Here is a 10,858-nt window from a genome sequence, read left to right on the forward strand (position 1 = left end):
TTAAAATTATTTTTAAAGGGTTTTTGATAAGTAGTTAGGGGTTTCAGGATTGTTTTTTACTTTTGTCATAGCAGGTTTTTTTGGTTTGTAAAAGTTTTTGTATAGGCAAGGTAGAGGATGCGTATCTGCTAAGAGTGATTGGAGAATTCATCTATCTTCTTTTACAGGAGAAAAAACAAATCCAAGAACAGAGCCAGCCTGGCACATGGAGAGCAGTGTGCTATAATCAGGGCATCAGGATACTGGAAATGAGCTTCTGCTGCTCCTTTACAGCACAGAACCTTCAGTGGCACTCACTCAAACTGTCTTGTTCTGGTGCAGAATTACTTAAAGATGAAATTTGGCAAACTGAAGAGTCCAAAAATCATGGTTCCTAAATATGTGTTCCTTAGTGTGTTCTGCTGATGCTCACAATGCATTGACTGTTTTTATACAACTGTTCCACAGAAAGTGCAGCTTCTGTGAATTTCTGTAACCCCTTGCTGTAGTGTTGGAGTGTGTTACTACCCAGGGTCTTCACAGCAACAGCTATGGAGTAAAGGAAGGGTGGGGATAACAGTGTGACTGAAAGAAAAAATGTCAATATCAAGCTGGATCTTGTGTAGTTGGCTTATACAAAATGTTAGTTATTAGTGTGTGTTTTGTTCTGCAAGACCTGGGCTGGGAGTGGCTTGGGATCTTCTCCCAAAATACACACAAGCTTGTTTGAAGAGGAACATCACTGACTACAGTGAACCAAGAGGAAAAACATTGCATGGTGAACTTTAATCAACTGTTATGTTGTAAGTTACACCTAAAATGACCATAAATAAAGGATTATATGATCTTTCCTTAAGTTTATTTTTACATCTTTAATGTATAGTTTGAACCCTCTCCTTGTGCCCTTAGCTCATAACTTGTTTGTGCTGGCTTTGTTTGCACAGCAAAGACAGGGAAAAGGAAGTAAGAACAAAAATTGGTACCTATGGCTCCCCCCCTTCCCTTTTTTATTTTCAGAAGAAAATATTAAATTTAATATTTGAAATAAGAACATACTTAGGAAAATATCCCATCACCTTATGATAGCTGTGGTGTGTCATGCAGGCCTTTTCTCTGGGGACCACTAGTTTGAATATGAAAAACTACAAAAATTCTTTTGTCAGGTATAAAGCTAATGTTCTTTAGCTTTTCATATGGAAGGGTCAAACTTAACAACAGCGAAGTCTGTTCTTGTAGCAAGTACATTTTTCCTCAGGACTTTACTCTGAGGAAGGGTCAGGATAACAGAAGAGGGCTGTTAAATGCCTGTGCTTCCATTAGTGGGCTGGAATTACACTTGAGATGGATGGGAAACTTCTTAAGAAATTCTTACATTGTTTAACTCTGGCACAAAGATGTTTTCCAGATTATATCTTTGTGCACTAATTATTCCTTTAAGAAGATCTTTGAAGTTTCTAGTTATTGTCCATTTAGATGACTTACTGGAATGGTTTCACATGGATTGATTTTTTTTTCCATGACAATCAAGGAGAATTATCTGTGATGACTCTTTTTTGTGAAAAGCTTAATACAGAGAAGTACTGGAACTGTATTTCCAGGATTAATAGATTTTATGTTGTGATTCACATTGTCTTCAGACATCTCAGTGGAGCCAATTTTCATGGATTTGAAGAGCAGCTGAATTAGTGTCTCTGATCTCCACTACAGGTCACTTCTCTGTAGTGACCAGGACTTGAGGGAATGGCTTGAAACTGTGTCAAGGGAGGTTTAGGTTGGATATTAGGAAAAGGTTCTTCACCCAGAGAGTGGTTGGGGAGTGGAACAGATTTCCCAGGGAAATGGTCACAGCACCATTCCTGACAGTCCAGGAGTGTTTGGATAACACTCAGGCACATGGTGGGATTGTCTGGGTTCCTGTGCTGGGCCAGGAGTTGGACTTGATGATCCTTGTGGGTCCCTTCCAACTTATGGTACTAAAGAAAGGTTAGACTTCTACTAAGGTTTTTAGTTCCAGTAAAAAATTTATTGATCAGCACTGAATGTTCCCTGGTCATCTATGTGCCCTCCAAGAGGTGGAGTAAAAGGTGTTATTGAAACTTGAGGCTTTGCAATAGAGAAGGGCGAGGGAGGCAAATGATCCAGTAAGGTGTTAGAGGTAGTGATTACCACTGAGCTGCTGGAAACATCAGTAACATAATTACTGAGATTTTTTATATAGAGCTTCTAAAAGTAGAGTATTAAGTAGAAATTTTAAGGAGAGTGATCAGGCTTTGTCTAATGATTTCAAAACTTGAAGGGTGAAGGAATTCTCTCCTACCCCAAGGTAAACATGACTTAAGTCATTCCTTGAGGATATTTAACCTATTAAGATGACAGTTTCACATCTTCTTCTGCAATTTAAAAATTCTTATTAGACATTTATTTCAGGGTCCTTGAACTTTGCTACTACTAGTTTAAGTTTATGACATCTCTTGTTCGTGTCTGTGTGGCAGGACAAGGTTTATATTCTTCCTCTGTTTATGCAGGCATGGATATTTTCTTGTTCCGGTCTCATGTTAATTTAAAAGCTTGAGTGCTGAGTCTTGAAATGCATCAGATGGGATTGTGGAGAGCAGTACCAGAGGTTTTTGGGAGCTGTGCTCTGCAACTCAGAACTGTGCAAGAGATGAGCTCTTGGCCCTGTCAGATGCTGTTACATGCTGACAGTGCTGGCCCTGTGATGTTTGGTAAAGTAGGTCAATTCAGGCTGTCATCAGAAAGGAGCTTTTTTGGCTTTTTGATCTTTTGTTTATCATCTGAAGATATAGGATACTTATTTAACATCCCTTCTTCAGATCTGAAGAAGGGCTGTGCCAGAAACATCTTCCCAGCTGTATCAGTTGGTTTTGTATATCTTGGCCTTGCCTATTTTCATTTTTATATCAGCATTCTTGCACATCTGTTTCCAGCTTCATCAAAGCCTTTTGTGCTGAAGTTGTCAAGTCCCTTGGTAAAGATTACTGCACTTAAAGCTCAGCTGAGTTTGGAACTACAGAGCAGAGGTTGCATTGGTCTGCTCATCAATTTCCAGCTCTGAAAGGATGCAGAGAGGGGATATGTGGATATGTGCTGCCTTTCACACACTGAATGCTGCTCCATCCTGTAACAGCTCCATAACTTGAGCTGCATTTGGTGCTGAGCTTCTGGAAGCCTTTCTTAAGATGAAGCAACAAGTTCTTGTGTTTCTGAGCTCTTTGACACCACTCTGCAGGCATTTTCCTAGGTAAACAGAACTTGTTCAGCAGAACTGTGCAGTCTTGTGTAATTGGAGGAGCAAATGAGGCTATTTAAGGTGGTGGATTTTGCATTGAATAAAAGATTTTGTGTTAGCTGAGGATGACCTTTGATTCCCTGTAGCAGCATAAAATGACTGCCTGAGGAGCTGTTCCTTGGAAGTTTATTGCTGGTCTCATGAAGCAGCAATGTAGCTGAAAGTTCCTGAAAAGTGAATATCCCTTCTTGGTACAAAATAGGAAGAGGGGTTGATGAAAGTGAATAGGAATTGAATTTTTTGTGGCTTAGAGGCTCAGGTACACCTGGCCTCTACTAGAGGTTCTCTAAAGCAAAGCATCAAACTATTTTTTTGAATTTTTCAATCTACATTTTGCTAATTGCAGAGGGAAAGGGGGATTTGTGCCTATTTAGCAGTATTTTCTTATTTTTTTTTAAATATGCTTTTATTTGTTTGATAGCTCAGGCACTGAATTTGCTTAGTAATAGAGCAGCATTAATGTTCATGTTATAAAACTTTAAAAAGATGTTCTGTAAGAATTAAAAATTAATTTTTAATTTTCTGCTTTCTTAGACTTGTAGGGTATCAGCATTGGCTTGTTGGTTTATTCTGTGACTCTGGAATTTTAAACTTAAATAGGTCTTTGTTTTAGCCTATAAGAGTTTGTTTATATATAAAGGATTTATGCTATACTCATCCTTCACTAAGAAATACAGTATGAACTGTTCCACCAGTGTGTTTTCATACATAGATGGAAAAATACTGCATTATTGTGAGGTCATGGATTACTGTTTTATTCAGTTTGTAATTGCATTTAATAGCTTGGGAGTCTGAGGAGTTGCTGATGTTACTTCTGTGGTTTATGTAACACTGGGAGTCAGGTTCAACTTCTTCCTAAAAAGATGTTTGCAACTGAAAGGGGTTTGATGAGCTGTTGTTTTAGCTTTGTATTTGGCATCTGGAGGAGAAGCAGGACAAGGAAGACACATCCAGGTGACACCATTTCTGGTAAATAACTGACCCTATGTGGCTGCACAGCTTTCTTACTTTCTTTTGTTTAATTGCTTCTTAGATGGATGAGAGAGAAAGCAGCAGATGCAGTGAGACACTGAAGAGATTTGCTGACCCAGAAGCAACTTCATTTTCCTATATCCCTCTTAGAAGATGTGGCTAATTATTTCTAGGTTACCCTTGAATTGATAAAGGTGGATTTTAAGAATCTGTAAGGTCAACTGATCCACTTGTGAATCTCCTCCACTGAACAAAAGTAATCCTCATAAAATGCAATTCCTTTAAACAGCATCAAAGGGCTGGGGTCCTTCCCCTTCAGATACCTTCTACTGTGTTTACCTCATAAATGGAAGGGTTTTGCCATAAAAAAGGGAAGTTTGTAAGGTCAAGGAAGGTTCTGGTGACCATTTGGATTGCTTTGTCTCACTCCTTCTCCAGTCACCCCACACTGGAGGCTGAAGATACATAATGCAAACTGATAAGCACAGTGAATCTGTCATAGACCAAATTATATTCTGCAGTAAAATAAGGAATAGCCTGTGTAAGATTCACTTTTTCTCTTTTGTTTCACCTCTTGTCTCCAGGTGTCTGTGAAGCAGATTTAGCTTTAAGCAATGGAATAGTGAATGAACTTCTCAAACATGTCTTGAGGATAGAAATGATTTTGTTGGGTGGATTTTTTGTAAATAGCCTAGAACAAGAAGAAACAGAATTTTGAATCAGTGTCCTAAGGAAGGAGTAATTTTAAACCTTTTTCATCTTTCATGGCATTGACTTTATCCTTCTCTACAGTAAAGTCTTCAAAAAGTAAATGGAAGGAAGTGGGAGAAGATGAGCAGCTTAGTCCACCCACAGGAAAATCTGCTACAACTTTCATGCCTGAAAACTAATACAACCCATATGGGTTTAAAAAATGGCTAGTCTTTATTTATGGAATAATAAAATTAAAGTTAACTTAGTGTCCCTTTAACATGTTTTATTAACTGCATAGGCTGGGAGGCTGCACTGCTGCCTGCTCTGCTGTACAGCATCACAGGATCCCTTGGGAAGGGGAGGTGTGGGAAACCTCATTAACACTGAATTCCTCCTGCTCTCTCCCAACACCCTGATCTGTCTTACTCCCCACCTCACTACTACAATAGGTTAAGATATGAAAATAAAACCCGTGAATTCTGACAACTACTATTATAAATGTAGCTCAGATGATCATAAAGCTAAGCAGGTGATCTTGCTTCAGAAGGTCACAAACTTTTGTTTTAAAACTCTAAACTTTTTGGGAATACCGAAGATTATCCTACTATTAAGCTCACCAAATGGAGAAATATAACAATAAATTCAGTATTGGACTGGCTTTTTGCCAAAAGAATGTCTTAAGCAGAGATCCTCAGCAGTTTATATTCTAGAATGAGTTTATCTAAGTGCTCTCTATCTTTCTTCTTCAGGAGAAAAATGCCCTAATGTAGTCTGGAGCATGGAATTAGAGTTTGCTCAAATTGCAAAGTCTAAAATTAATTCATGGAGGTGATGCTGCCTCTCAGATGTGCTGAACCATTTCTGTTGAAAAACTGGGCTTGGATTTTGATGCTTAAAGTAAAATATAATTTTTCTTTCAGTTCTGCCTGTCAGCATGCTCAGAGTTAAATAAGAAAAACCATCTCTGGTGGCAGGATAATGATGACAGAGCTTCTCAGTCTGCAGAGACCCTTGGAGGTCCTGGAGCCCATCACCCTGTTCTCCTCCGTGCCCTTTGGCAAAGGGTGTTCTCGAGGAAGCTGAGCTAGAGAAGGTGTGAGTGGAGCAGAAGGGGCTGCCTGGGGGCAAGGATGACAGATTTAGCTAGCAGGTAATCCAAGGCAGATTTCCAAAATAGCAAACCTGAGTTTAGGGTAAGGCAGAGGTCAGGAGTTGTCATTTTGGATTTGTTATAATTACAATGCACCATTTTTCAGTAGTTCCTGTGAACAAAGATGATGTTTGTTTGACTTTGGCTAAGAGGAAACTTAGGTAGATAATATTTTCCACTTTTAAATAATGCATATACCCAAAGAATACTCAGAATATTTAGAAAAAACTCATACAAAGAACTAACTTGAGGGAATGAAGACGAATGAAGATTACAGGCAGTTACAGTGTCTGGACAGCATGTTTGGGGAATTCTGGATACTAACTAGGAAAAGTAAATTAATTCAGATGCAGAAGACTGTCACTTGATCAATAAACATGTTTTAATTTTTAGAATATTCATCAGCCACTCTCAGCTTTGTGGGCTGCAGTTGTCATTGTAGAAAGCATTTGTGGCTTTACCAAAAAAATCCTGCACTTGTTCTGAGGGTAAACTTTGTTTGAAAACTTTCTTTATCAGCTAGATGAATGCAAGGAACTCTTCTTCCATCTCCTACAGGAATTTGCAGATCTCCTTCAAAACACTGTGTGTTTGTTCTTCAGCTTCTAGAAATTACTAGAGTGATAAACAGTAGCCCATGAAGTGGCTAAGACTATGAGTTATTGAACCCAAAATAATAATAGGCATCACCATCATCATCATCACAGAACAACTGAGGTTGGAAGGGACCTTCAAGATCATCTACTTCCCACCCCCTGTTATGCACACAGTCACCTTACACCAGACCAGGTTGCTCAAAGCTCCATCCAACCCGGCCTTCAGCACTTCCAGGGATGGGGCATCCATGATTTCTCTGGATGTGTCTCACCATCCTCATAGTGAAGAATATCGTCCTAATACTTAATTTAAACACACATTCTTTCAGTTCAAAGCCATTCTTCCTTGTCCTATCACCATGTGTCCTTGCCAGAAGTCCCTCTGCAGGCACTGCAAGGGGCTCCAAGGTCTCCCTGGAGCCTTCTCCAGGCTGAACATTCCCCACTCCCTCATCCTGTCTCCAGAGCAGAAGTGCCCCCAGCCCTTATGCTGATGTCATGGCTGTGCTCTGGGCTGTAGCTCTTTGGTTTTGTTCTAACAAGTGAATGGGCTGCTCTTTTCTCCCTTGGAGGAGATCTCTGTTGCTGTTCTGTTCATCTGGTGGCTGAGGTGTTGCTGGAGAGGAGCTGAAAAGCAAATTTCTGTTCTGCTCTCCAGCACTGCCCTGGTACCAATCTGTCTGTTTTCTTCACAGTTTCCAAATCCTGAGTCCAGTTTGATTTCTCAGCGCAGTGGAACTTGGACAAGTACTCCCTGTTTGGATCTGTCCTGTTCTCCTTCCTAACAATGCTCCAACTTGCCAGCCAGTTTGATCAAATTTGATGAATAGAGATACTAACTGTTGTGAAAAAAAAACAAACTAGTTGAATAGCAGAGAGTTCCTAAAGATGGCATTTACTGAGGGAGAAACTGGGGTCAGTTCTGTGCTGATGAGATCTCTGGGACACCCCCAGGAGCTCCAGCTCTGGACATGACCATGGAGAAAGCCGAGGTTTGCTGGTTTGTCGGATGGGCCTGATCTTTGTTTTTGTTTGGATAAGCTTGAGTGGAAAAAATCAGACAAGCTTTTATATGTGTCACAATTGTAAAAAACAAACCCCTGCTGTTTAACCCTTTCCTCCCCAGATCTTTTTGATTTTTGGAGGTGACATCAGTAGGAGACAGGCTCAGCACCACAAAGAAAATTTTAAAAACTTAATGCCTTGATAGAATCAAAAAAGTGCTTCTGATTTTTTTCTTCCACTCTTGCTTTCCAAAAGCTGATGCTGATAATCAGTAGTCTTTAAAAGCAGGGTGAAATTGAGCAACCAAAATCATAGTCATAGCAGAAAAGTCTTAACTTGACTTTCCTTGGGGCAGAATGCCATTTCTTAGCTGACCTTGGCCTGTCTGTTGTTATTGGGGTAGTCTGAGCTTTTTTTCTGGTTAGAATGTGTGCTAAGGACAATGGTCAGTGCTGCTGCATATTCTTAGTAAAAACTTATGAATTCTTCTTTTTGTAATAAATACTTTTTTAGGTTTTTCTTCGATAGCTGTTATCATCATTGCTTACACAGAGACTACTACACACATACTATCAGTGTGTTTCAGCAAATGCATCTTGCACAGCAAGAACCAACGCTCCTGTTCCACAGCCTTAATTTCTGACAGATGTTTCTTACCTCAATAAATGCTGTAATCTGATTGGCATTACTTAAAACAGATTACTTTACATAAATGCTGCTCAGATACCTACTTGAGGAGCAGTATTTATAAAATGTTGTAAATTCTCAGTATACTCTGTATACTGCAGATGTATTTAACTTCTCAAGGTTTATTTTTTTACTTTGTGCTTTGTCTGCTTCATCCCTGCCTGCCTTCCTCCCTGCAACTTGGAATTTTGGGGTTTCTGAACATCTCCAGAACATCAATTTTATGCTTTTGGCCTTTTTTTTTTCTGGTGCAGAAGAAGATTATCATGTTATTTGAAAGAAGAGAATGAGCATATGTCCACTGTGTACTTCTTATAACAACAAATAGATATTAAGTATTTTTTAAAAAGCATCAAGAAAGCACTTGGTTCAAGTGAAAAAATACATATTCAGGGTGTAAAATGCTGGACAGCTTCTAAAATTGAATTTTAAAAATTCTTATGTTATGAAGTACTTAGTTTTCACCTTCATTTTGTAGTCTAATACAGAAACAAGAAGGTATGTCCTTGAGAAGAATGAATATAATACTGGTATTATATGAGCAGGCAGTATCTCTTGACACTTGGATTGATAATCTGTATTAGCCTCATCTGTTAAAAGTGTAAAGAATACAGAGTCCACACATTCTGTTTACTAAAACTGTCCTTGGTAATGCACGTACCAGTTGATATTTAAAGGGTTTTGTTTTCATAAATAAAATTTAATTTAGACCTTCCCCTTTTTACTTCTTGATATTTTTTTATCTGCTTTTCTGGAAAGCATTCTCGTTTCATAGAAGAAACACATTTTAAAATATATATTTTACACCCTAGAGCACAGATCAAACCAGTTGAAGGAAAACTGAAGTATCTGCAGTTTCCTTTTTTGAAGGAAACAAGTCTGACTTGCTCAAGGTCACCAAGGAAGCCCATGGCAGAGCTGGATGTGTAAAAGCAGATTTCCTGCCCTGCCAGGTGCAGGATGAACCAGAGAGGCACTGAGCCTGTCTGTGCCCCTTCTGTACCCACACAACTACAGTAATTGTGGGTGTAAATATTTACTGTAGCATGTTTTGCTTTATTATTGAAGGTAAATATAATCGACCTTGTCACCAGAAGTGTTTGTCTGTCTGTGTAACACTGAGGGGCTTGGAAAACTTTGTGGTGGGGGGGAGGAAGGCACCCAGGCATGTCTTCAGTTCCCTTTGGCTTTCTTCAGCCCCAGAAAAAGCTTTGTGCCTGAGCAGTGATGCAGAACATCTGATGGGCCTGGTTGTGGCCTAATCTCTCTCTCTTTTTCTTTCTTTTTTTCCCAGTGAATATTTTTTCTCGTTTAAATAGAGAAGCAGACAATAGTTAAATGCAGTTGCTAAAAATTCCTTTTTTTTTTTTAATCAAGAATTTTGACATACACCACTAATTCTGCAAGGCCAGTCAGTATATTGAGAAATGAGATGGCAGTAAAGAATGGTAATTAACATATGCTGTAGACGAGTGCATGCTGCTACAAGTAGGCAGATAGGTTAAGTTGAAGGCTGCTGGCTTTAGATTAATTCCCTTTTGGTTCTAGTCTTGGATAAGCCTCACGCCTTACTGCTGAGGGCTGGGAGTGAGAAAAGATTACCGTGGAATATATAAAGGGGCTTTAATGATAAGTGTGAATCTTGTTCCTGTTGATTTTAATACGTGTTCTAGCTGAAACAGTTATTTATAATTTTTGTGAAATACTTTGCTGTAAAATGGATATTTGCTTTATTTCCATACACACATTGTGCCTGGTTGTGTGATTATTATAAACATCGGCTTTTGCAGTATTTATACTCACCATTTAAAAAGAAAACTACTTTAAGCAGTTTTGGTGTTAGGTGCTACAAAGTTAAGAAGAAACAAAGGCCGTTCACCATCTGGGGTGAATGTTTGAGGTGACCTTTGCCTTCTGATGAGAAGTCAATAAAGAAGCCCCGGCTTTAGAGGGGGGTTGGATGTGGCACTAAGGCCTGGCGTGGGCTGCGATATTCATTCTTTAGGGCCAAGCAGCACTGCCAGGCTTCTTCCATCCTTAATCTCGTGGAGTGAGGCAAGTGCTGATGGAGCGTGTGACCCCAATTCCTGCGCTGAAGTTTGGGGAAGTTCTCCAGCGCTTATAGGGAAGTTCCCGTGCGCTTAGAGCCAAGTTTTGCTTTTAGGATGCCTGGCTCTTGTGTCGGTAAACGGACACAGCAAATGTGTAAAAGCGATGGCAAAACGCGGGTGCGGCAGGGAAGGGGCGGTGCGGGACCAGGAACATCCGCGGCGGCGAAGCGAGGCCGGTCCGCGGCCGGGCGGCGTTTCCAGCGCGGTCCCTTTGCGCACAGGGTGAACCGGAGCCGGCCGGGCGCGGGCAGCAGACGGGGATTAGCATATTAATGGCAGCCGGGTAATCGCCTCCCGCCCCTGCCCGCCCTCCTCCGCGGGGCTCACTCCGCCTCGGCACCGCCCCCGGGGGGGC

General features: G+C 40.2%; 1 protein-coding gene across 2 annotated transcripts in view; it reads left to right on the forward strand.

The window, feature by feature from the left end:
• PTK2 (protein tyrosine kinase 2) overlaps positions 1-10,858 on the forward strand; it is a 173,147-nt gene that overhangs the window by 32,166 nt on the left and 130,123 nt on the right. The gene's annotated exons all lie outside the window — the stretch shown is intronic.

The sequence above is a fragment of the Geospiza fortis genome, unplaced genomic scaffold (genome assembly GCF_000277835.1).
Source record: "Geospiza fortis unplaced genomic scaffold, GeoFor_1.0 scaffold351, whole genome shotgun sequence".
In the NCBI taxonomy this organism is placed as follows: domain Eukaryota; kingdom Metazoa; phylum Chordata; class Aves; order Passeriformes; family Thraupidae; genus Geospiza; species Geospiza fortis.